This window comes from Carassius carassius, chromosome 30, assembly GCF_963082965.1.
Source record: "Carassius carassius chromosome 30, fCarCar2.1, whole genome shotgun sequence".
NCBI classification, from domain to species: domain Eukaryota; kingdom Metazoa; phylum Chordata; class Actinopteri; order Cypriniformes; family Cyprinidae; genus Carassius; species Carassius carassius.
Window position 1 is genome coordinate 12,580,271 of NC_081784.1, and position 27,847 is coordinate 12,608,117.

General features: G+C 37.6%; 1 long non-coding RNA gene across 1 annotated transcript; it reads left to right on the plus strand.

Annotated features, from left to right (window-relative positions):
• The first annotated feature begins 24,985 nt into the window (after positions 1–24,985).
• On the plus strand, positions 24,986–27,847 carry LOC132111140 (uncharacterized). The gene is made up of 3 exons (XR_009424738.1): positions 24,986–25,271; positions 25,487–25,600; positions 27,813–27,847. It is a non-coding gene; the product is annotated as an uncharacterized LOC132111140 (long non-coding RNA).

A 27,847-nucleotide genomic window follows, 5' to 3' on the forward strand; every position in this document is an offset into this window, starting at 1 on the left:
AGCAAAAATATAACAAATTGAGGCTTATGCTTAAAACAACAAAAATAGTAACAAAATATGTTGCAATGAGATGTGCCAATTGGAAGAATGCAAAACGTATTGCATTTAATATTTATCTTATGCAGTTTTGCATTTCAAATAAATTAATATTGTTCTACAGATGACTGTTTAATATAATTGTAAGCAAAATTGCATATTAGTTTATTTTTCAGATTATACCCTAAATCAAGAATTTTTTAACAAGAACAAGAAAAGTATGTGCCTATGCAGTCAGATAAACACTTCTTTATCTCATAAAGTTACAATTTTCAAGTTAATTAATCTTGTTCTAAAGACATTTAAGATAAATTTGAGCAATATTTCATATTAAGATTTTTTTTGCAGATTATATATCTTGAATACAGTTTTTTTTTGTTTTAAGCTAAAATATATCAATTTGAGACATGCTTAAAAAATAATAAATAAAAAATAAACACTTCTTGAACTAAATCTTGAACTTATGCAGGTTTTCTTTTCAAGTATTCTTCTTTTTCTGAAGATGTTTATGTATTTTTTACTTAAAACAGGACAAAAAAGTACTGATTAAGAAAAGTCATTTTGCGATGCATTTTGAGTGCTCAAACTCATACACTGTAAAAAATGAACCACATCCCACTACTGTACACAACTTGTGAAGACATGAAGCTCAACATGTCAGCTTTATACTGTGCCCCCTACAGGAACCACCTGCACAGTGCCGTGCTGCCATCCCAAGGCCCTGAAGCACAAATTCATTAGTATGCACCAGCACTCTCTCAGTGTGTGTGGCAGGAGCGGGGAGCAGGCCGGCGTGGAGTAGAGGGGAGACAGTATTTTATCCACGCTTGCCAGTATTATGAGGCTGAGCGAGAGATTCACATTATCGTAATGGGAAAGTCAGCACAGCAAGATGATGCCCCGGAGCCACGCCGCTGATTGGCTGCAAAGCTGTATTTATATATAGCAGAGTGAGTTCACTTTTAGTTCAGCACTGAAGAAGAGAAACAGGCCTGCCTGACTGCCACTTCATCTACTGCACAGAACACTATAAACTTAGCCGGGAGTTTAGGACTACATACTTGGCCATGTGTGCTGTGCAGTAAAAAAAAAATGGATGTCTTTGAGGTTTATGCAAATAACAACTCCATTGACCTTGGTGGACTTTAAATGATGCTAACAAGTTGTGTAAAATTGTTCTTTTCTCCCCCTCTGAATTTAAACAGAAAAATTATGTTAAAATGTTGTTGTTAAAATGTTTATTGTTTCAGCTGTAAATTACTTTACCACATATTGTGGAAACTTGTATTTAATTTAACAGAGGCAATTAAAATTCTATACAAGTTATGTTTTTGCAACTAAAGTATAACTATAAATATATAAATAAACAACCAATTTAGTCAATCTAAAATTATAAACAACAAAACAATACAGTTTGCTCTAAGAAGTACATTTGATAAAATTTTATTTCTGTTCTGTTTCTGTTGTATTCTTTTCAGTTATGTATATTAGAATAGTGTTTTAAGTTGCATCTTATGTTATTTAATTGTTTATTGTTTTAGCATCATCTCCAGTTTGGGGTTAGTAAGATTATTCTTTTTTTATGTTTTTGAATGTTTTTCTTCTTATTCTCATCAAGGCTGCATTTATTTAATTAAAATATTGTAAAAACTGTAATATTGTAAAACATAATTACAAATTAAAATGTAATTTATTCCTGGGATGGCAAAGCTGTGATTATTACTCCAGTCTTCAGTGTCACATGATCATTTATTATTATTATTATTATTATTTAATATTATTATTATTATTTAATATTATTTTATTATTGTCAATGTTGAAAACAGTTGTGCTGCTTAATAGTTTTTGTGTAAAAAGGTGTTGAAATTTAGAAATCGTTTGTAACATTATAAATGTTTTACTGCCATACAACAATTTGATGCATCCTTACTGAATGCACAATCACACACCAACAGGACTTGGGTTCTGTTACAGAAATAAAGATGAGACCGTAAATAGCATGACACTATCCACAGTCGTTTCCCCCTAATCAGCTGAAACCACAGTGCCAAGTCAAGAGTTCCTGCCACTGAGGAGAACACGGCATCATTTAAAGAGGAACTCCCCTGGACATGCCTCAAAATTACTGTACAAGAAAAATGCTGACTCTGAAGAGGCTTTTCAGATTTTTTTATAATTTGCTGTGAAAGGGAAAGGGGATTGAGAGAAGAAAAGGAGGCAGGCAGGAAGAAGTAAATCGTAAGGTGGAAATGGCTCATTAGTGATGAGGCTGGGTAATGCCTGCTTGACCAACCCAGCGTCAGTGAGACGAAGATGCATTGATTAGCCCTTATCCATAGGAAGAGATGCCACCAACAAATAGATATCACTTAAGTTACAGTAACATCACTGGATGCACTGCTACATGGACAGAATATTCAAGAAGTTTATTCAAATTTGTCTTAATTTTATGGTGATTTAACCAACTAAATAACTTATACATATATTAAACTGTGCACCTGGTATTCGCAACATCAAACTGTGTGTTAAATAAAGCCCATCAGAACGTCCTGGGCTTGTGTAATTAGAGCTACATTGTGTCTCATCGCAGGCCGAGTAATACAATGTTCACCATCCTCGAGAACGCAGTCAGCAGTTTGTGTCACCTGTTTACCCCTGATGCTGTGCTCTCATTGGATTTGAATGGCTAATGAGGGATATAAGTGTGCATTTGTGTGTTGTAGCGCTTATGTGGATTTCTTGCTTTGTGCTTCAATGGCACCTGTTTGCAGTGGATATTTGGGCAAGTGGAATAAGAGAATGATATCCCATGTCACAAGTCTCTATCTGCTCCACCAGGACCCTTGAACATAATAACAAAGTGCGTATTGTTTGAAGGCCCAGATTGGCACTATATTTGAAAGAGGATGTGCTAATATTGTTACTTTTCTAAGCAACCAGACTTTCAGTTTGTGCCTGTCAGGAGAAAAACCTTTCAGGTTTAGAGTATCATTTAAACATAATTTATTAAGGAATGACCAAGTAAAAACAGTTGCATACAGTACTACAGTACACAGTACACCAAAAGTTTGGACACACCTTCTCATTCAAAGAGTTTTCTTTATTTTCATGACTATGAAAATTGTAGATTCACACTGAAGGCATCAAAACTATGAATTAACACATGTGGAATTATATATGGAATTATATACATAACAAAAAAGTGTGAAACAACTGAAAATATGTCATATTCTAGGTTCTTCAAAGTAGCCACCTTTTGCTTTGATTACTGCTTTGCACACTCTTGGCATTCTCTTGATGAGCTTCAAGAGGTAGTCACCTGAAATGGTCTTCCAACAGTCTTGAAGGAGTTCCCCGAGAGATGCTTAGCACTTGTTGGCCCTTTTGCCTTCTGTCTGCGGTCCAGCTCACCCCTAAACCATCTCGATTGGGTTCAGTGGATGAAAACAAGGCTGTGCACAATAGACTAACAGACTTTATAATAGCACTGTGTAAAGGTCTTAGGTCACGTCATTTTCACAACTCACAACATTTTTGTCTACTGAACACTTTTTTTTTCAGAAAGATGTTTCATCAGGTGAACAATTGGTAAGTTGTTAAAGAACAGTTAAAGAACATCTCTGAAGTTGTTTTCGTTTCCTCCAAAAATGAAATATGGCACAACCATGACTAAAGTCTATAACATGCAAAACAATCTGAGTATTTTTTTATTACAGTGTTATTACAAATGATATGAAATATCTCTGAAGTCATTTTCACTACAATTAATAACTGAGATGCAAGATGGCACCAGTTGTGTTTGTATACAAGTTGACGTGTAAGTGAGTCTGCAGTTTGATGCAATGGTGAGAGTAAATTGTAGGAAATATCAGTTGTCAAAAGGGTTGCTCAAAACAACCTATGAACAAGAAAATCCAAAATTTGTTCGTCACTGAGAGCTGAGGTGTCAACTGAACATGATATGGTCTGACTGCGGCACATTCAGAGCCGGTCATGCTCTGCTTGTGGAAATGATGACCGCATAATTCTGGAGTGACTTTACTTTCTGTTCCTGTTGATGTGTTAAATATGTGTGATCTGTCCATGTGGGCCGGTTAGCACAGACAGCGAGACATTTTACACCAGAGAAAGTGTTCTTTAGGAGGACAAAATCTGTCTGCGTGCGTGCGATAGACGGCGTGTCTGTATGCATGTGGTGCAGTGAACACACTTTGAGGGATTGTGCCCCAGAAAGTGAGTCTCGGTTGGGAAAAACGCTGAGGCCAGCAGTCCCCACCTGCTGGAGCAAATCAGATGAGCTTACATTCCCATGGCTGATCCCAGAACGAAGATGGTTATGTGCATACACAAGATTGCTACAAAATTGAAAAAAAATTATATTTATATTTTATATTATATTTTACCTTTATATTTGCCATTGTTGCTTGTTTTATACGTCCAAACCGCAAGTAACTCTGGCTTGGTTAATGTTTAAACGAACACACAATGTGCCTATCAGATATTTTAAGATCTGTGAATATAACCCCCTCATGCAAAAATGTACAGTATGGTGGAAAAAGATGTTTTTAGAAATTTCGGTGAAAAAATATATAAAATATTTTTTGTAAAATATGTTATTCATTCTGGAAAGTTTACTTATTTCTTTAGGTCTGCTTTCAAATAAAACGAGAAATGGCAAAACTTCAGTATTATAAATCTAAAATGTATTTGTACATTTGTGCATTGAATAGTTTGGATGTGACTGTAAAATATGTGAAAAAAAGAAGTATACTACAACAATTCTGAGTGAAAATTTGATAGATATTTGGTGTGCAAAATTGTATACATTAGTGTCTGTGTTAAACACACAGTGCTAATATAATTCCTGTAGGACTAATGATAATGTATATAATAATCTGCTACAGAAAAGTATCACATATTAAATGCTAATATGCTGTTCTATATTAATCACTAGGTACTTATATAATGATTAATAAGGATATATTGATTTAATTTCAAATTATTATTTCATTAATGTTTATCTGATAAAACTTAAAAATCATATATATTCTGAATACACAAAAAATGGATCATGCTTGTGTTTATCATGCATATTTTTCTTATGAAGTAATTAATATTTTTCATAACTAAACTTTTTTTGGCTGAAGTTTCCCATTTTGAAATTAAGGAGGCATTAAGAATTGATGTTGAAAAAGTTCCACATACCAGGATCATTTGTAAAGATATATCAGAAGCTTTAATGCAAACGACATGACTGTGTGTGTTATGTTTTGAAAGATTTAAATGTGAAACTTGCTTGAAATTTTGTTTCAATGTTCAATGTCAAATATATATATATATATATGAAGTACCTCTTTTTTTTTTTAAATGCATTTTGTTTTTTTGTTTTCTCTGTAGGTTTTTTCCCCAAAGGTAAGTGTGTGTGTGTGTGTGTGTGTGTGTGTGTGTGTGGCGAAAGATTTCTCTACCCTCTATGCTTTCCAGTGTGGAAGTCAGACACTAAAGCGCTAATGTGGTTTATTTCTGTAATTGGAAATCTTGTTATATTAATTTGTGTTCATGTGTGTCCACACTATCTAGTGTAAATACCTGCCCCTGTTTTGTAGCGTCTGATAAATTACTTAATTTACTGGGTGTTAATGACACATTCATTGATTTAGAAAACAGTTTTGCCTGTTTCCATCTCACAATAGTTTCTCTGATGAGCTTTCGTACAAAATAATTGAGCCTGTTAATTAGCTTCATTATGAGTGCCTAATAACCCTAAAGCTTTCAGGAAATAGACTTGTGTCTAAAGGCTGAAGTTCTTGACATTGTTTATCCCGGGTGGCTGCTCCTTTACAAAGGCTTCTGTAATTTAATAAATGTAATAAAAAAATAAATGACCTGGAGTAGAGATGTTAGTTTTGTTTGTTCTCTTCGAATGTGTATGTTTGTGCATTCATACGTTTTATATATATATATATATATATATATATATATATATATATATATAATTTCAAGATTTCTGCATAAGCAGACTCTTAATAATGGGTTTAAATAAAATGTATAATATTATGCACATTTGTCGATGCTGTTAGATGCTCAAAGTGACTTTCATTGCATTCAAGGCATACATTTTCTGTCCTTGGGATGTGAGCGCTATGCTTTACTGTTTGAGCTACAGCAATGATAGGTTAAACTACATGAACCTAAATAACGCACAGTATGTGTTCATACGCATGTCATTATATGCATAGGGTCTTGATGGGAGATCTTTTGTCCAGTCTGAGGTTGAGTAAAGTGCCGCCTGCTGTGGTGTGAGCCACTGTTTGATTGAAGACGCTGGGGTTGGAAAGGCTGTTGGCAGCTATATTTCAGCACGGAGATGGATGGACTTCATGATACGAGATTTGTGTTAGGGTGAGCTCTGCGTCTAACTAGGCCTGAATAATTCACAACACCCATTATTGCAGAAGGGCCGATCAGCAGCTACGAAAGAGACGAGATAATAACATGGCTCGGGGTATGGAGATGAGCGCCTGTGCATCAAGCTGCTCTGAATAGTTAATGTGAAAAGAAAGAGAGAGTTGATGCTGGAATAGAGCAGCAGTGGCCCTTCTCTAAGTCTGGGTAATGGATGGAGAACGCCAGAGACAGTTATGCTAGAGTGCTGGGCTGATCGCTGGTTTGGGGCGATGAGCTTAACTCCTTGTCTCCGGATTGTGTCATAAAGGAGGAAAAATACCCACCAGGTCCTCTCATAAATATGCTAAGAAGGAGGAATAAGGAGCTAAATATAATTTTTATGAGTGACAGCGAGAGGGTAGGCCTACGCATCCATGGCAAAGTGCTTGGCAAACAAAGGAAGGGCAATATTTCAGTACATTTGCTGCCAATGTTATTCTGTTTGAGGTGAGAGGCTGCTGTAACAACAGTGAATTTCTGATCTGCTTTTGTCATTTAAATCCCCATAAAAGATGTTGCTTATGCTGACGTTATGTCTTATCAGTGCAGACAAATACAATGCAAAACAGCAGAGGGAAGTAACTCTGCTTTATTTAGGAGAAAATGCTAATAATCCTGCCCGAGGTATGACGTAAACCTGCCCATTCCTCAGCTATTCTGTGAGAAAAAAAAATCATTAATATTACACAGTTAGCATTACACTGGATTTATTATGCATTCCGCATAAATCCTCGGCCGTAAATGATCGTAAAAAAATGTGAGCGGATGGCACTAGGCGAAGTCGTCATTTGCTATCCGCTTACATGTTATTTCTATTTTGCTTCTCCTTGGCTTCTCTCGCATCCCACGTCTGAGTTCTTAACAAGTGTCCAGAATGCAGCGTGGGTTTCAGAATCTTGCACCGGCACCCTCTGACCCCTCCTAATCTCCTTTCGCTCCAAACGGGTCAACTCATAAAACTGAGTGGCAGGATTTTTACGAAGAAAAATATTTGTGCATGTGGCTTCCCCTCTGGCTTATGTGATGCATACAGTATCCATTTCATGACAACAATTTATGGACATCAAAATGAGATGCTAGCAGTTGTTACCTTAGGGTAGACAACATTGTGATTATATGTGTCTCATCTGATACAAGACAAATGGTACTACTGTTTAATAGAATAAGCAGCTTTTATTTTCTTCAATAGTGTGATAATGCACTGTTTTTGTTTTTTGTTCATTTAGACTGTGGGGTTGTTTCTGTCATTATGAATTATTATGAGACAACTGTATTACAAAGATTTGCGACACTTATTATAAATGTTAGTATTTCATTGGAAGTGACGGGAATGTCCATTGCGTGTGTTCAGTCTCTTTCTTCTCTTGTTGTTTTGTGCAGCCTCTGCGTTCGTCTCGGCTCTGAGCTGATGGCGAAATCCAGCACCTGTTGTGTTACACACACACCTCCTCATGGCCTCAGCGTGTTGATCAGCAGTGAAGCTGGATATCTGTGGCAATTTTTACGTGACAGTATTAACACGATTGATTCAAAGGCTGAACAGCAGTGCCGTCATGTGATAACATCTGACATGGTAAAATATATGGCACATATAACAGGCTCTTGGATTGTGTATGCAAGAAGAAAGAATGTTGCATATATTTGTTTCATTTAAATAAAACATTTCTTGTATTAATTGTAAAATTATTTTAAAGTCATAACCTGCACTGATATATATATATATATATATTTAATTCCTAAAATAGAATAGGAAGTATGGAAGCCCATTTCTACAGCATAAGAAAAGAAATTATAAGATACTAAGTCATAAATATTAGAAATGAATAAATAAACTAAAAGACAAAAGTCATATTTCTGACATAAAAAGTCATAGTATAGTAGAGTAAATGCCATAGTTATAGCTTTATTTCCTAAATTCAACAATTATGACTTTTCTTAATTTGGTCTGTCATCATTTTTTTTTTTTTTAATTATGACTTAGCATCTAATTTTTCTATATCATCATTTGTCATATTTTTTTCTTTGGCATAATGACAACACTTAGTAACACTAAGTATCACTTAGTATCTCATAATATCACAATTGTATCTCATCATTATGAGTTCTACTTCTTATAACTAGTTTTGGGGTAACACATTACAAGTAATGTGAGTTACATAATCAGATTACTTTTTTCAAGTAACTAGTAAAGCAATGCATTACTTTTTAATTTACAAGAAAATATGAGTTTTTTTTTTAAGTAACACAAGTTACGATGTCTTTCTTTCTTTTTTTGTATTGCTGATGAATGCTCTTTCTTTTCCTTAGTTCTGTTCTTAAACACTGCTTACTGCTTGTAACATTTTTATGTAACTTGTAACATTTTTATGTCATAATCATTTTGATTTACCGAAGTACAATATTTTTCCTTATGTGGCAGAAATGGACTTCCGTAAGGAAGTGACAGAAATGATTGAAGTGAATGAAGTTATTTTCACCCTTATGTGAAAGTACTGTGTGTAAGAGAAGCAATTTGACAGAGTGGCTGTTTCAGATTGATTTGTTAAGAATCAGCGAAACTTGAATGAGAGGAATCTCCCAGCTTGCTGGATCTCTCTCAGAGTGAGAAAGGTCCATTCTGTGTCCAGAGGTTAATAGGGGTCAGCTGAACAAAATCACAGAAGTTGCGACTCCTGTTTGGGCAAACTGAGCAACAGAGATCTGTTTCAGTTTCTCCTGCTCTTTTAGCCCATCTGGATGTTTGATCTGGTGTAAGCCGTCGACCTTGCAGTGCTTAAAACCCCCCCAAACCCAACAGCAAGGTCAATATGGCACAGTTCCTGCACCCACATTATCAGTCAGGACTAACCCTGAGGCCTCACCACAGCAGCTGATCCAACACCAAGAAACATATAGATTGTCTTTAACACAGTCTGTAGTAAAACTAACACTTCTGTATTATTCTTGTGTTTTCCAGAAACAAGGGAATTATTAAGGTTGCAAGGGCACATTAGTAGACACAATTCACCATTAAAAATACCAGAGCTGAGCTGTTTCAGTGATCCTTCTGGATCTGTAGTTGAATATCTGAAGTCCATCAGTGTAAGGGCTCTGACCTCACATGTGTGACTCTGTGGTCTTAATACAGAATGAAATGAAAATAATGGAGGAATTATTGTACCCAAGGAAAGGGTTTATGACAGATTAGATGACAAATGTCAGGAGAAAGACATCTGGTGCTGAACTGGAGAACATGGATGAATTCCTTTGACAAATTTGACGCTGTGCTTCTGTTTTTAAAGGTAAATGCTTTACAAGATCTTGCCAATTGAATCCAGAAAGTGAATATTAAAAGTAAAGTAAATAAATTAAAAATAATTTTTTTAATAATTACTTTTTATGTTTCTTATCTATTAGAATTTGATGTGTATGTGTTTTAATTGTATTGAGGACCATGAATCTACTTTTATTTATAGATTCATGTTTCTCTTATTTAATCTGCCAATATGTGCAGTTTCATAATACTTACATTTAAAAATGTTTCACTTTAGCTCTTCGCATAGTTGTTTCCTTTGAAGTGAAATAGTCTGACATACAATTTCTGAGAAAATGTATAAATAGGTTATATATAAAATAATATAAAAGTAATAAATGAAATTTAATTTGCAAATATGTGCATGGTCCTCTAAATCCAAAACTGTTGGCCCTATATTAAATTTGAAGTGTAGATGTGCTGCACTTTCCACAATATACCTACTGTGTATATTGTTTCAAAGCAGCTTTACAGAAAATGCTGTTAGACAATATATATTATTTCTTCCAAGTAAAATAGCTTCTGACCTAAATTTGGAACTGTTTTAAATCTGCTTCAAAGGCAGACTTAATGAGACGTCTTCATTGTCTTTGGAGGAACATGCATTAATTATATTCATGTGAAACGTCATCCATGGCCCCGTGGAAATTCTATAGACAAACAGAGGAAAAGGGGGTTCAATAAATTTGAGTTATCTGTGAGTAGGTATGAGAGAGGTGCGTTCACGCCTGTTAGAGGTGAAGTGGGGTTGTGTTGCACCCCGTGTTGGGTTAGGGTGTCAGCCCTGAGCCTCTTATTGAATTACAACAAAGGCAGCTAAAGGTCAAGCCTCTGTGGCAACACTGTGGCCATGCACCGGCCACTCTGATGGAAACCTGAGGTCATTTGAAAGGTGCACTGCCGGAATCTGTCCTAGTGGCTTTTTCCAAGGGAGTATTCCATGGGGGAAATGCATAAGCATTTGATACCACATTGGCTTTGGAGTGGGGTGTGTTTTTACTTTGTCATACTAAAGTGACCATTTTTACACGCTTTACCATGAACTTTTAATGCACTCAGTAGCATAATACATATTCAAACTTAGGATTTTTGATCATTTTGATGTGGATTTTCCTCTAAAACGTGTTTGTCTAAATATTTACATTTGGTCAGTCCATTTAAGTTCGTCAGATCATCGGCTTTGAAATGAAAATTCTATTGTTATCTACCTGATTTTGTGCAAAAATAAAAGCTATACCAATAGACTGTCCTGTCTAACAGTAACACGCAGGACTACCTAACTGTTGAACACTGTATTTTGTTTTTCTTTGGCATTATTTCTCCTATTGCACCAAGTATATCAAAATAATACCACTGGTAGACAGGCACAACCGTTTTATATATAGATAATCATAAGAAATGTTTCTTGAGCACCGAATCAGCATATTAAAATTATTTGACACTGCGGACTGGAGTAATGGATTAAATCACCTTTGCCAACACAGGAATAAGTTAGATGTTAAAATATATTAAAGTAGAAAACAGTTACTTTTAATTGAAATATTATTTCACAATTGTACTTGTTTTTTGGTTTCTCTGTATTTTGATCAAATGCAGCCTTGGTGAGAAGAATGTTCAAAAACATTAATGGTATCTATTTGCATTGTATGTAGTTTCTGATTTGGTCACTTTATCAGGAGTGAAGAAAGAATTAGTATCACTCTACTGCAAAGTCAGTTTCCCTTTACAAAGACTCCTGGGCTCATAGGTTTGTCATGGTAAAGTTCTGAGACCCCATACGGTTTCATTTCCATGTCTTGATATGGAACACTACTTCAAGCATGTTAAATACTTAAACCGTTTTGGGAATTAATTCAGAAAGGTTTAAAAAAAACATCTAGGGAAAAGAAATTGAAGAATGCACATTTGACCCACCAGTCTTTAGTGTTTGGTCTGTTCTAAAGTTCCCAGTGCAAGCTATTATCATTCTACACTGATTTAGTACATCGAATGAGAAGTTGCTAGGCATAGTGCCTCTCAAATGATCAACCAGGGTGTCTGTTTAGGGTTGACAGGCTAAATTATAGTCCCACACTTCTCATCTTTCGGCTGAGCGAATGCTGATTCAAGCACAAATTCATGCTCACCTCACCATCTTTTCCCATCCTCTGTTCTCCACTCCTCTTTTAAACCGGGCCAGAGGGAAAAATACTTCCTCTTTCTCCTCACTCTTTCTTTTTCACTCCCTCACCCTTTGTTTCTTTAACTTTCTCATTTCCAAATGTACAAAAAAATGTGTGCATGCTCTATTTTTGAACAAGCAAACTTATTTTACTTACTATACTAATCTGTATATATTTATGATTTGAGCTGTCAGAAATTAATTGGATGGTGAAAAGTGGGTGTTAAATTTATGCAATAGTAGGTTTTTTAAAATATATATATATACAAGATCTTTTTGAAAGAAGTCACTTATGCTCAGGAAGGCTACAATTATATATTATTAATATAATAATATATATATTAAAAAACGTAATATGGTGAAATTTTATCACAATTTTTATTTATTAGATTTTATTTTCAAATGCAGCTTATTCCTGTGATGCAAAGCTGAATTTTTCATTACCCTTACTCCAGTCTTAGTGTTACATGATCATTCAGAAATCATCAATCTTTTTTTTTAAAGGGATACTCCACCCCAAAATTTTGTCATTAATCACTTACATGTCGTTTCAAACCCCTAAAAGCTTTGTTCATCTTCGGAACACAATTTAAGATATTTTGGATGAAAACCGGGAGGCCTGTGTCTGTCCCATTTACTAGTATGAAGTAAATTACACTGTCAAGGTCCAGAAAAGTATGAAAGACATCGTCAGAATTGTCCATCTGCCATCAGTGGTTCAACCGTAACGTTATGAATCAACAAGAATACTTTATGTCAGCGAAAAAAACATAAATAACAACTTTATTCAAAAATTCCTTTGTCAACCGTCTCCTCTGTGTCTCTCCATATCGCCTTATGTTGCGCTCTTCTGTATCAGCCACGCCACAATGATACGCTGTTTTCTTTAAAATGAAAGCTAAATTCATATAGAAACAGAGAATACATTATCCTTCATTGCATATTTATTTATTTTTTTACAAGTTTACAAAGACATTTTTTTATTTCTTTGAGAGCAACATGCACAAATCAGGAACATGCATTTCAAAATTCCAGGGTCACTTTTGATTCACTTTGTTGACATTAAAGCGCTCAAGATTAGGCAGTATCATAATGCACCCATCATAATCACCCATGTAATCTGCATCGCTTCACAGTACTGGTGAAAAGAAGACTGCGTGTTTTTGTCATGTATTTTGTTGTTGTTGTTGTTGCCTGGAAAGGCTATGGTTAGATCTCAGCTTGTTTATCTGCCATCTCTCCCTGTCTACCCCTGCCTTCACGCCTCGCTCCAGGCCCAGCAGTTCTCGCTGCTCTTCTGGGGAAAGAATGATATACTGGCTAAATGAGCTTCTTTATCAATCCGCAGGAGCAGAGGGGAGGACGTCTGCCTCCTCAGCTTATGTCATCAATATCCTCTTATATAAAAGTCAGCTGTACCATTTTACTCATCGCCATTTCCCACACTGCTGATTACATTATCCAGTAATGGAGTGGCTTGCGTCTTCCTCTCTGGCTCTCTCTCTCTCTCTCTCTCTCTCTCTCTCTCTCTCTCTCTCTCTGTTTCCATCCATCCCTCTCTCTGCCTCCCTAACTCTCCCAATGGTAGTGTGTCAATAGCCTGCCTCCATGAAACAAGTCAATTTTCTGCTGGCTTGGCAGCAGAATAAATCTCAGAGCTATCCAGAGCGCTAGAGATATTTATATCGAGAGCGTGCCTCTGTGTGTTTGTGTGTGATGGGAGTTTGTGTCCTTGGCTGAATGAGAGTGATTTCTTGCCTGGGCTCCACCGCAAAGAGAGAGAGAAAGAGAGAAAGGGACAGAACAGAGGGTTTGAAATATAGATATGCCCAGCGACTGGGGGAGGGTGGGAGGGACATGCAGTCGTTTCTCGTCAGGTCCTTAAAGCATGACTGGCAGTGATGACCAACTGCATTTGTTTTACTTGCTGCAGTTGAGGTGGCAGGAGGAGACTTATGTGCAGATGGATGCTGCTTTAAAGCTCGAGGGGCTTTCTCGCTCATTCAGGGGAGTGGATATTGTGTTGGCCAGTGATTCATTACAAGCAGTTGAGCTGTGAAAAGGAAGAAGGCCGACCGCCAGTCTGGGCAGCCCCCTTTCGTCGCCTAGGAAAGATTCTCTCTAAAAGTCACTCGACTGACATTTAACTACATCAGCTCAATGTCACATTTCAGATGAAATTCATTAATCAACTTCCCATATGCGGGTGCGTGTCTAAGAGCTAAATGACTGTCCCATATTAATGCTCTCTACTCCTCCATCTGCCTCTCTGCATTGCAGCTTTTCTGGTTCATCTGTCCCTGTGTCACCTTTATCAGATATGAAGTTCTTCAGAAGCTGTTTTTTGTGCAGGAAGTCACTAGATGCATTCAGTGATGCTAAAAGAAGTTTTAACCCTATTATTGGGGCCCAGTATTGGGTTTTAGTATGTTCCAGGAGTGAAGTATGGTACTGTCTGTAGTGTTCACTAGAGGGCAGTAAGGTAGGCATTGGCGTGTCTAGTGGATCTCATGATTGAGTGATTAATCTAGTATGTCAGTGCTTGTTTTTACCTACAGTGTGTTCAAGTATTTGCATTTCACGCTTTGAAGACTTTTAAATCCATCATAACAAGGATAGTGTTATAATTACTGGAGGTGGTTTGACAAAATTATATATATATATATATATATATATATATATATATATATATATATATATATATATAATGTGTGTGTGTGTGTGTGTGTGTGTCCTCTGCTCACCAAGTCTCTTCTGCTAATCTAAAATACAGCAAAAGTATTAGTAACAGTAAAGTTGTGAAATATCTTTGAAAGAAATTTGTATTCAATATGTTTTATATATATATATATATATATATATATATATATATATATATATATATATATATATATATATATAGTTTTATCACACTACATTTGTAAATTCTGTTATGATGCTACACTGTGCAGTCGTCACTGGTCTATTAAAACGCATAACATATTTAAGCGTATTTACAGTCTATGATGTTCCCGTGTTTTCTACAAAACAAAACCGGAAATGGAGGGGTTGTAACGTCATTGGCAAGCAACACTATGGACAAGGTCTGTGTCACTAGTTAAAATTGCTATTTTCTCTGGATTTAAACATTCTTTGAAACATTTGGGATAATGTAAGTACTCAAGTCAGCAAAATATATAACACTGTTCTAGTGGTTTTGGGATAATAAATATGAATAAAAAATCGTACATATTGTGTTTTTAATGTATTAACTAACGTGAATTAGCAATGAGCAATACATTATATTATTAATCTTTGTTAATAAAAATAGTCATTCATCTTTAGTTCATGTTAATTCACAGTGCATTAAATAATGTTAGCACGCATAACGTTTAATTTTAATAATGTTAAATGCTGTTGAAGTAGGCCTATTATTGCTCATTTGTTAACTAAAGCAGTTAACTAATGTTAACTAATGAACCTTAATGTAAAGTGTTACCATAAAACTCCCCTATGTTATTCATATACAGCTTATTTTTATGGCATAAAAAAATGAGGTTTGAATGAAATACAAATACAACATAAAAATTGTGTAGGCTGATTTTACAAAACGGAGTTGAAAGTATGAATCAAAAGGGTGAATCTTTTATTTTTTATTGTTATTTTTTTTTTTACATAATTTTTTCCTACCTAACTGATTCATCAAAATGGATTTAACTTTCCAAATGAAGGACAGAGAGGACCGGTAATGACCGAGCGGCAACCTCCTGCTTTCTCTCATGAAGCCAACAAGGAAGTTCATCGACTGGCCGCTTGAGGCTGGCTGCAAAAGAGAGTCAGTCCCATAGAATCCCCATGTTAAAATGCCCAAATTTAGCCTGGTGCAAAAAATTATTTTGGTCTATATAGCAAATTTTACCCTTCATGACAACTGTGAGGGGGGGGTGAATTTTTTTATAACTCATCATTTAAATTATATTAAGCCTTAAAGTTCTGCATAATTAAGGGCGTGGCCACTAGAGTGGATTGTCACCGTCGTCGCGCTAGGTGGGCATGGTTTCAGCAACCAGCTCCCGCCTTTTTGCCTATTTTTGATTACCCCAGAATGACGCGCGGTGATGCGCTGCCAAGATGGCGATGGCCCGCTCCGCCTACTTTTGGTTTCAAAAACTCTTTTCAGAAACCTATGGTTGACGTCACGGACACTACATCCATGTTTTTATACAGTCTATGATAATGTCGAACTGATTGACTAGAATAAATTAGAATGACAGGACTGTTTAGGATGAACTGATTCAGTGGATTGAATCTGATTTTAATGCTACTGAGCACACTAATTAGCACAGCTTGTATGATTATTCCCTAAGCTCACTAGTGTCGACAAACATCGAAACATTGCGAGTCTTCGGAAAAAGTAGCTAATTACTGGAAATGCATTGTGTGATAATATCCGAACTACTGTTGTAACGTTACAGTTAAGGTTAAACTGTAGTAAACTATAGCATCGTTAGTTAAAATTATTACCCCCCCAATACTGATCTGCTTTTGTTTTATACTATTTTATATTTTATCTTATGCAAACATTGCCTCGTATAATCTCTTTGACAATGAGAAATCTTGGCTGCGTTTATGCATTAGGATATGGTAATAACCTTTTCTTTCAATTATGCCGGGATCAAAGGTTGCAGCCTTGCGTGCTCATTTTTGCCTCTGGTTTTCTTTTCTTTTCAAATTCAAATTGATTTGAGAAGAAAAGTCGGTTTGAGCAACTAACATGAAATCAATGAGAGACTGATGGGGTATTAACACAGGCCGTTTTCGCCTCTGCTCTTGTGGTGTGGAGCAGCTAAACAGCTCAAAGCCAGCAGGCCAGAAATGTGACATTTTGAAATGTGCTCCAAGTAGCTGCAGACATCTAGTGTTTTATTTAAAATCAATGTTTAGCCTGGAACAGCCTGCTTAAGAGTTTTGACTGGTATGTGTCAATTAGTTTCCATCTCTCATTTGGTACCTCTTGCATTTTGTTACATGTTGAAAGTTTTATAATATTGCATTGTCATTGGGCAGATACTTTTGTCCATACAATGTCACGTTGTTGTGGGAAACATTTATATTATTACTAATAGTGATTTTTATAATTATATAGGCCCTACTACTGTTCAAGTTTGGGGTGTGTAATTTCATTTTGGATGAAATGGGCAACTTTGATTCAGCAAGTGCACTTTAAATTGATCAGAAGTGACAGAATTATTGTGTCATACTTTAAAAGTCTTTGCCCTTTCAGATAAATGCTGTTCATTTGAACTTTCTATTCATCAAATAATCCTGAAAAAAATATCGGCAGGCTGTCTTGGATTTCACAAAAATGTTAAGCAGAAACACTTTTTTGCAAAATTGATCACAATAAGAAATATTTCTTAAAGGGACAATAAGTAACTATTTAGGTATTTTATTATCTAAAGTTTAAAAGTTTAAAAGTCTGGATTGCATTCTTATTATGGACCATACACATGCCGCGCCACAGGAGAAGAAAACATCGTCGCCAAAACAGTCAAAAATAGAACGTAAAAGGAAATGTGACCGTAGATTACAGAAAACAAGAGTTAATGTCGGGGAAGCTTTTTCTAGGTGGAAAGAGCTAATGCTGGATAAAGATTTCAAAAGAGACGCTGAAGTGGCCTGTTTTCTTCTCGACAGGTAAGTCAGTGTTACAATCTATATTATAATATTTTTTCTTTGCTTGGTTGTTATTATATAGATAGACGAACATTTATAGTTAAAAGTTAAACAGGCTATTTGATGAATAGCAGCTATTGAGTAATGTAGACATAAATTGTACAAACCTCGGTCGCTTCTCTTCTCTGTCTTTGTAAACTTTCAACTCTGTCAAGATCGTCTCTCGTAGCTGCCGGGCATCTTTGTCGTCGTGGTATTGACTCTCGCTCTCCTCCTCTTCCTCGTCCACCTCCTCGCCTAGATCCCACTGATCCACTGCCTCTCTGTCCTCTCCCTCTACCTCTTCCTCTCCCTATTGTTGAATCATCTGATGATGATGATATCTAACAATGCACATAATTCAGAAAATATAACGAATAAAGAAGACATAACTACTAATTACAATATTTCATGTTTTCCAAAGTCAGTAATTCATACTGTAACATTCGTTTGTTAGTTGTCATGTTGCAGTTTGTTTGAAATAACACACCTGTTCACCTGAAGGAAAATTCAACGAAGTGCTATTAGAAGACATCCTGTCAAAGCTTTTTGGTACATATCGCCTACCGTAGATGCAACGCGCATTTGAAAAAGCGAGGCGCTGGAGAGCAAAATTAGTTTAAATGCAAAATACAATTTCACCACTAGATGGGAGTAATTCCTACTTACAGTCCCTTTAAGCACCAAATCAGCATATTAAAAATATTTCTGAATGATCATTGACATTGAAGACTTAAAAGGCTAGTTCACCAGAGAATGAAAATTCGTCCATCTTCTACTCACCCTCGAAGCATCCTAGGTGTATGTGACTTTCTTCTTTCAGAATAATCCAATCGGAGTTATATTAAAAATTGTTCTTGCTCTTTCAAGCCTTTCAGTGGGGTAAGCGGGTGTTTGTTGTAAACAGTAATACTATTCCACAATATTGTTGTTTTTACTGTAGTACCTACTTTTGATTACATAAATGCAGTTTTGATCGCAAAAACATTTAAAAATCTTAACCCCAAACTTTTTGTTTTAGAACCTATCGACATTTTTCATAATACAGCAATATCTGCAATAATTATTCACTATTAAATAATTATATTAATGAAATAAGCCAAATATGAAAACAGGAATAAGAAAATATAATCCATACTTTTTAATTATTCGTTTATGATACAACAAATTCAGGGGAACACACTGAAGGAATTTTACACACTTCTATTGGTGATTTATAAAGTAGGTTACCTTTTGAAATAAAGTAAGGACAATTTCTAGAAAAGACCCTGGGTTTGATTTGATGTGTACACAGGCATATAAATGTATAACATGAATGCACTTTTGATAAAGTTGTTTTAGATAAAACATCTGCTGCGTTCATATGCATCCAACCAATTTACAGTTTCATCAGCAACAATGTGACCAATATCAATATTTTCTTCATTTCTGCAGATGTGTTAAACTGATTGTAAGAAATAATTATAAAATAATTAAATTCACACTTTCCTACCTTGTTTTAAACAAAATGATTGATTTTAAGCCCATTCTGAGAGTTTTTAATGCAGTGGAATCAAGTGTAAATCAAATGAGTCTGCGACAGACGTTGAAAACAGTTCACTGGTTTTAAGTTTTGTTAACCATGGAGAATACTTGGCCCTGTGGGCGTGTTAAAATTCATGACTCTTCTGATTTCTATTCATAAGGTTAAAGCTTGATGAAGTTGTCAGGGCTGGACGACACAAGGGGTCAGACGTACACTTTCAAACATGCGTGACCTCATGCTGATGAACCTAATTCACACATCCTCAAGGCCTTTCCCCTGAGCCCACCAATCACAATACCCTCCCACTTGACCTACGACCCCCAATGGGGGTCTCCCATTGGCTGCTTAGTGAAAGGAAAGAGGAAAGCATCCCTGCTACTCATCTCCATCACAATGGCAGCATATGTTTGTGGGCATGGAGCTGGCAGAGTCCATATTAGACTGACGACAGAGACCAGGTGCCTGAACCCCACACACGCCGAGAGGAAAGAGAAAGTCAACACTGTTAGTAAAACTTCTTCTCTGATTTATAACATGCCCTCCCAAGCTGAACCGCTGGAGCGAGTCTATCTGATTAGCACACAGAAAGAGATCTCTATATTCTTATTCATAGGACAGGCTGTTGTAAACTTTGATGGGATCATATGCACTTTGGTGTTGTGTTCTGTGGAGTTGTAGATATTGATTATGGACTCTGAGTTATATCAATGAGTATGTCTGGGTTACAGGATTTTACTCTGTGCCCCGTACAAACAGCTAACTGCTGATTAAACATTGATTTTCCTCGGCACCCTCTCACCCTGATAAATAGAGCATTAAGAGTTCTCCACAAATAATAACATTTGGAATAATACAATTCGTTATATCTGAGGAACCACAATGCTTTGAGTAATATATTGGATTATTGCATAGTGCAAGTGAGGGTTATTATATCCTACAGTCCACATGTCACGTTCGGTGTTATGGAAAACACAGGAGAGAGAACCAATTGCGAGTACGTCTTTAATAAAGGGCAAATCCAAAGGGTTAAACAGTCCAGGCAGGGTCAAAACCGGTAAATCCAAACATAACATAAACAAGAAGGCAAGGCAAGGCAAGGCAAGGCAAGGCAAGGCAAGGCAAGGCAAGGCAAGGCAAGGCAAGGCAAGGCATTGACGGACATGAATTAACATTTAACATTAAACAAGGACTCCGTAACACAGACTCAGACAGACCGGGTATAAATACACAAAAGGATGATGGGGAAACAGGAGACAGGTGGGGAACAATCAATTAACTAAACAAGGAGGAAGGTGACCAAATAAGGAGACAGGAAGTGATAAAGTGACAGACACCGTGAGAAAGGAGGACATCTAGTGGAAACCCAGGGACACAACCCAGACACTGTGACAGAACCCCCCCTCTACGGAGCGGCTCCCAGACGCTCCACGACAGACACAAAACAGACCAGGAGGGAGGCGGACAGGTGGAGGCTCAGGGGGAGGGACGGAGGGCCAGAAAAGAAAAACATGGGGACCAGGCACCAGAATGAAACACAACACGGAAAGACCAGGAGGGAGGAGGACCGGAGGAGGTTCAGGGGGAGGGACAGAGGGCCAGACTAACAGAAAGGGACAGGGAAAGACATTAACACAAAAAACAAAAGGGGAAAAAAAAAAAAACAACATGAAGCCCCCCAGGGCGGAGCAGAAGACCACCACACCCTTGTGGTCAAGGCCAGAGTCCTCCAGGGCGGAGCGGAAGACCACCACAACCGTGTAGTCAGGGCAAACGCCCCCCAGGGCGGAACAGAAGACCACCACGTCCGTGTGGTCAGAGCGGAAGCCTCCCAGGGCGGAGCGGAAGACCACCACACCCTTGTGGTCAAGGCCAGAGTCCTCCAGGGTGGAGCAGATGACCACCACGCCCCTGTGGTCGATGCCGGAGTCCAACAGGGCGGAGCAGCAGACCACCCAGTGACTTGACTTAACTCTGAAAGTTCAACGGTGACTGGCCCTGACTCTGGAGAGGTCACTGGCCCCTGACTCGCCTCTGGAGGGTCAACTGGAACCTGACTCGACTCTGGACTGCCTGTGGAGACTTGAGACGCCTCGGCTTCGGGCACCGCCTCTGGAACGGACTCGGGCACTGCCTCGGTCACGGCCTCGGGAGCGGCCTCGGGCACCGCCTCGGCCTCCGGAACAGCCTCGGGCACCGCCTCGGTCTCCGGAACAGCATCGGGCATCTTGTAGTGACGGAGTCCTTCTGTCACGTTCGGTGTTATGGAAAACACAGGAGAGAGAACCAATTGCGAGTACGTCTTTAATAAAGGGCAAATCCAAAGGGTTAAACAGTCCAGGCAGGGTCAAAACCGGTAAATCCAAACATAACATAAACAAGAAGGCAAGGCAAGGCAAGGCAAGGCAAGGCAAGGCAAGGCAAGGCAAGGCAAGGCAAGGCAAGGCAAGGCAAGGCAAGGCATTGACGGACATGAATTAACATTTAACATTAAACAAGGACTCCGTAACACAGACTCAGACAGACCGGGTATAAATACACAAAAGGATGATGGGGAAACAGGAGACAGGTGGGGAACAATCAATTAACTAAACAAGGAGGAAGGTGACCAAATAAGGAGACAGGAAGTGATAAAGTGACAGACACCGTGAGAAAGGAGGACATCTAGTGGAAACCCAGGGACACAACCCAGACACTGTGACACCACAGACATATCCTTACCATATTTTAATAAGAATAGTCAAAAAATAAAATAAAATAATAATAATAACTATATATATATATATATATATATATATATATATATATATATATATGTCTTTTCCCCCGTCCAGGTTATCCAGGCTCTCTGTATGTCTATCTATCTATCTATCTATCTATCTATCTATCTATCTATCTATCTATCTATCTATCTATCTATCTATCTATCTATCTTTTTTCTCCAGGTTTCCTGATGAACAGCCATGGAAGTGAGGTGAAAGAGCGAGGAGGAAGAGAGTGTGAAGACAAGTTTAGCTTGCAGAGCAGGCTCTTCTTCTATCATGGTAAGTGAGCTCCTCCTAATTACTATTCAATAAACTCCCGTTAAATTAACAGCTCAATAGGCAACAACATCTGCTGTATGTGGCAGGCCAGTGAGTCGTACATCTTCCCCAAGCTTTTCACTTTCTGTTTTCCCCCTCTGTCTCATGTTTTCTCAAAGACAGACGGCTTGATGTCACGGTTTCCTTAAAATAATAATCAGCAAAACTGTTTTTGGCATTGATAATATTACAGTTTTTCTCGATTGGTTTGGCTCATTTCTTGAAACCGAGATGACATTCTCAAAATAACATGGACAAATCTCCAAACCACCTTGCAATTGTTCACAACAGAAGGTCATTTTTCATTGGTTTTATCAAATTGCAAATGCTTTAGTACATGTCTCAAGTGACTCTGTGCTTTTTTTCAAATGATTATGTACAAGTAGCTACAGTTAGCACAATGAGCCCACATTTAGCAAATTTTCCAAATAAATAGATCTTGCTGATCTAAACTGATTAGTTGATTTTTCAGTGAAATGGTTACTCTCTCCAAAACATATCAGCATGGTTTCATTGTGTAAGTCATCATATGCACAATTGTCTGTTCAACTGTCAAAATTAGTCAAAGATATAATACCATGAAAGAATTTCTTGGAACATTTGATAAATTTATGACAGTACTTGACAATCAATCAGCTTGGAGGTGGGAGGGTGTATGAGCATCAGGCTCAAGACCAGAGGGCCCTGCTGCATGCAATGGATGCTGCATGTGAGGACATCACAGGGGATCAATGTAGGGGATGGTTGAGACATTCACGCCGTTTCTTCCCTCGCTGCATCGCAAGAGAAAATATCCGTTGCGATGTGGATGAGAATTTATGGCCTAACAGAGAGCAGCGCGTCGATGGCCAGGAGGATGAGGATGGTGGCCAGGAAAGAGAGGGTGACAATGGCGACCACTGAAAATATTACTGTCCTATAGTTCTGAAACTTTATTTACAGTATGGTAGGCTAGAGTTTTTTTGTTTTTTGTTTGTGTTTATAACTGTTCACATTTACAGAATCCTGTATATGTTTTCTTTTCACAGTATGTTCTCTAATGTTAACATTTCTTTGTACGAATAAAAATGTTTACAGTTTCCTTGAGTATGAGTGGTTTATTGGAGGCTGATTTTACTGTAAAATCTTTTAGTTTTATTCATAGTGGTATTCTGTTGCTAGACCTGTGCCTCAGTGACAAAACGTCTAAGCATTTTGACTTGCAGTGCTTAAACAATGCCAAAGGTATAATGCATTTTGGGGGCATTGACTATTTATATGAGAAGGAAATTTAGTTTTGACACATGGATAAACTGTTTTGGGAGAGATATGAGCTTTTGCAGGGGATCCATGGTGTTGTGCTAAACCATCCAGGTTATTTTGACAAAAGCACTAAATGAATGCACATGTGCCAAGGCAATTGTGAAGTATCTGTGCTATTTTGACTGTACTGACCTTTTATATGGGAAAGGAATCTGCTTTTGAAGCATGGAAGAAGAGTTTTGGGAAAGATATTTGATTTTGCTAGTGAGCTATAATGTTGAGCAGAACTGTAAGACTGTTTGGCCAAATGACCTTATGGTTTTGAGAATGTCATCTCGGTTTCAAGAAATGAGCCAAACCAATCGAGAAAAACTGTAAGAAATGTTACTGGAGTAGCAAATCAGCGTATTAAAATGATTTGTAAAGGATCATGTGACACTGAAGTAATGGCTGCTGAAAATTAAGCTTCGCCATTACAGGAATAAATAAAAATTTTAAATACCGTATTTTCCAGACTATAAGTCGCACTTTTTTTCATAGTTTGGCTGGTCCTGCGACTAATAGTCAGGTGCGACTTATTTATCAAAATAAATTTGACATGAACCAAGAGAAATGAACCAATAGAAAACATTTCCGTCTACAGCCGCGAGAGGGCGCTCTATGCTGCTCAGTGCTCCTGTAGCCTTCACTGAAAACATAGAGCGCCCTCTGGCGGCTGTAGACGGTAATGTTTTCTCTTGGTTCTTGGTTCTAAATAAATGCGACTTATAGTCCAGTGCGACTTATATATGTTTTTTCCCTCATCATGACGTATTTTTTGACTGATGCGACTTATACTTAGGTGCGACTTATAGTCCGAAAAATACGGTATATTAAAATACAAAACGCTTATTTTAAATTGTTATAATGTTTGCACAATATAACTGTTTTCACTGTATTAAATCAAATTTGGTGGGCATACAAGACTAAACAAAAAGGTCTTACTGACCCAAAACTTTTGAAAAGTACTGTATATAAAATTATATCAAAGTAGAGTATATTTTATAAAATAATTTTTGAAATCAACATTTAAATGCAATTTTAAAACTTCAAGAGCTCATTGTTTTTTCTAATGCATTTCAGCTACTTACAGTTTTCAGGGTTCATTACAGTGTGTTCAAGGTTCATCAGTTGTATGTGTATTCCCTGGGAGTCAATCCCATGACATTGACATTGCTAAAGCCATGAACCACCAGTACCCCAAATTAACAAAATATTGTCGTGGAATTCTTCCTGCTTAATTTTTTTTTCTCACAACCAGCCTGTGGTTTAAATAATCTATGTTTAATAAATTAATAATGTATTATTATATTAATATAGTATTTTATTTTATTTTTTACTGATAACCTTCTCATCTACAGTACTTTGTGTCTGTGTCAGTAGATATACAATTTGTGGTGCTTTTAGCATCACCAGTGTTTTGTACCTGCAGCTACATTTTCATGTTTTGCAAAACTTGTGTATACAGTAATTATGTGAAGACCAGGTAGAGTGCCATGGCACATTTGTAGAAGGTACTTTGAAGAAGAACTCTATAATTCAGCACTTTTTTCAGTCTGTCATCTGAGAGCAAAGGCTGTCCGGCTGTCTGTCAGTGAAAGATTAGTTGCTTAGCTCACACAGTCTCCGCTCTTCTGTCACAAAGGGCCGGGCAGCTGTCGGAGCCATCCAGAGGCATCACTCACCACTGATGAACATATCAGTCCAGTCCAAGCACTCTCCCAGAAGCTCCTCACGCTACCATGAAGAAGAGGGGTGAGGAAAGACTAACCAAGTTAGCCATTCTTATTCGGCTTGGATGGAGAAGACAGATTGAGGATGATGCAAATGGGTTGTGTTTTGTGTGCGTTTTGTGTGCACACGTGTGTTGGTGTGAAAATGATCAGTGTGCTTGGAAATGGCAAACTGCACAGCAAGGCCGGGCCCCAGTGCTCATTTCTCATCTTTCTCTCACCTGTTTCACACTACAGAGCTCACAGCATTGATCCAGACACACCCGGCTCCTTGCCATCCATCATAAGACCAACACTCCCCTCACGCTGCTCAAGGTCCACGCGCCCTCCTTTCCGCTTTTAGCCGCTCAGGTAAAGATATCCATCAGGCCTCTTATCCTCATCTATCCCTCCTTCTCCCTCAAGTAGTCTCTCCCTCATAGAGAAGACAACTTGCAGCCATATTAATGCAACGCAGCAGCCACTGGGAGGATAACAAGATCCTTAGTATCTGTGCACAAGAAAGAGAGAAAGAGGAAATAAAGGGAAAAGTGTGTGTGTGTGTGTGTGTGTGTGTGTGTGTGTGTGTGTGTGTGTGTGTGTGTGTGTGTGTGTGTGTGTGTGTGTGTGTGTGTGAGATCTGCAAATGCACACTGACATAAAGAGGTCATCTCATAAATCTTTAGTAGATAGGGTGATGCTGTTTGTGTGAGCTGTGAATGGGGCCTCAAAGCCAAAGTCACTAGGGTCAACGGATCAGTAGAAAGAAAAATAGAGTAATCCGTGAGAGAGGAATCTGTAGACATCACCACATGCATTATCTCTACTTCAGCTATATGGTTATATTGGTCCTGCAGCTCATCCCTTGTGGTTAACTCAGGAAAGAAACTTGTTTTAATTAATCCTGTGAAAAGGCCAGAGCTAATTATAACAGGTGAAGGATGGCTTTCTCTTTTTCTTCTCTCTCTCTCTGTGCAGTGCAGTCTCTTTGCTTTCTCCTCTTCACCTGTGATTGATAGAGGACTCATTCCCTGAGCCTACAGATTTCCCATGCCTCCAGAATCGTGTTGTTGTTTTTAGAGCAGGCGGTGTGTGTTTGTGCTGTTTTGTGCCTATGTTCAGAAACAGTGTAAAGTGTGGAATACACTACATATCTTTTGAGTTGACGCTAGATGCCAGAAGCAGTTGGAGTTGACAAATTATGAAGAACATAGACTGTTTTTTTTTATTTTACTTCAGAAAAATTCCATCCAGTTAGAGGATGTCAAACATGTTGGTTATTTTAAGCCAATTGTAGCACAAATTGTTTTCATTTGTCATGCGTCTCCTAGAAACAAGGCATGTTTCTGCTAAAGTTTGTGTTTAGAACTACTTGTGACTTGTGAGTATGTGATCCTTAGTCATGTAGTGTACATTATACCCAGTTTTATTTTTCTTTAACCTTTAACCAAGTCAACTAGTGTATGATTTCTAGTATTTTTATCAACTCAGATTTTATTATTTACTATTATTTGATTTTTCCTATCCTAAATATGGTGCATTTAGTTATTTGCATTTAACATTATTTGTCCCTACTGTCTATTAGCCACCAGTTGAGAACCACTACTGTGAGTGAACTCAAATCTTTTCCTCTCTTTACTTTTGGGTACAAGTATTGAATAAAAGCTGTATAGTTATTTTACTTCAGGGTTGTCAGTTGGGTGCCACAGATTAAACCCTAATGTGTTAAGCAGCCCAAAGGATAAGAGCTTCCGTTGTGCTTCACTCACGTTTGTTGTGTTTGTGTTCATTTACCTTTGGCAATGCTGTTGGTAACACAGGTGAAGCATGACATGTTCATTTTGATGAAAAAAAAAGCAGCATTCACAGCTGGGGAAGAATATTTCTGTTCTTTTGTCAGCATGCATTCGTTAATAGGGCCACATTCACTCTCTTTACTTATGGAAGTGTTAACTGCACACCCAAATTAGCTCTGATGAGCAGACGCAGCAGCGTGACTGATAGATCTCCGCCGGCCGTCAGTTTTAATTCTGTATTTATTATTATTACAAACTAAGATTAAAATGATGAATCAATTATCATATTGAATTTTCATTTGATCTGAAGTATAAATTGTTTATTATTTGATCATGAGTGAAACGTGATATTTCTCTCTTTAAATTATTATTGAGAATATTTTGCTTATGTACACATTGCAGTTATAACAATCCACATATGATGCTTTTACTGTACATCTGAATTATTTACATACAGTGAGTCAATGTGTGGTAGTGGATGTCTTTAATAAGGCCATCAGAGGCAGAGGGATGGGTCATCGCTCTCTCCTGTCTGCCGCAGGAGGCTCTCAATGCTGTTCAGTGGCCGAGGCTGGGCTTATGCCATGGCAGCTTTCCTCAGGTGCTGACCTGACACACTTTGTCCTCCCAATATCTTTTTTTACGACAGAGATCTATTTCTCATGTCTGCCATAGAACTTCTCCAGGCTGTGGCATTAGAAAGGGGTCTGTCAGAAAGTGAAGGGCGATAAGCGTGCTGTGTCTGACTATGAGCTACTTGTTATCTATGTCCCCTCTTTCCTTCACAGGACTATCAGCTAGATGCTTGATAGATTCCCAGGGA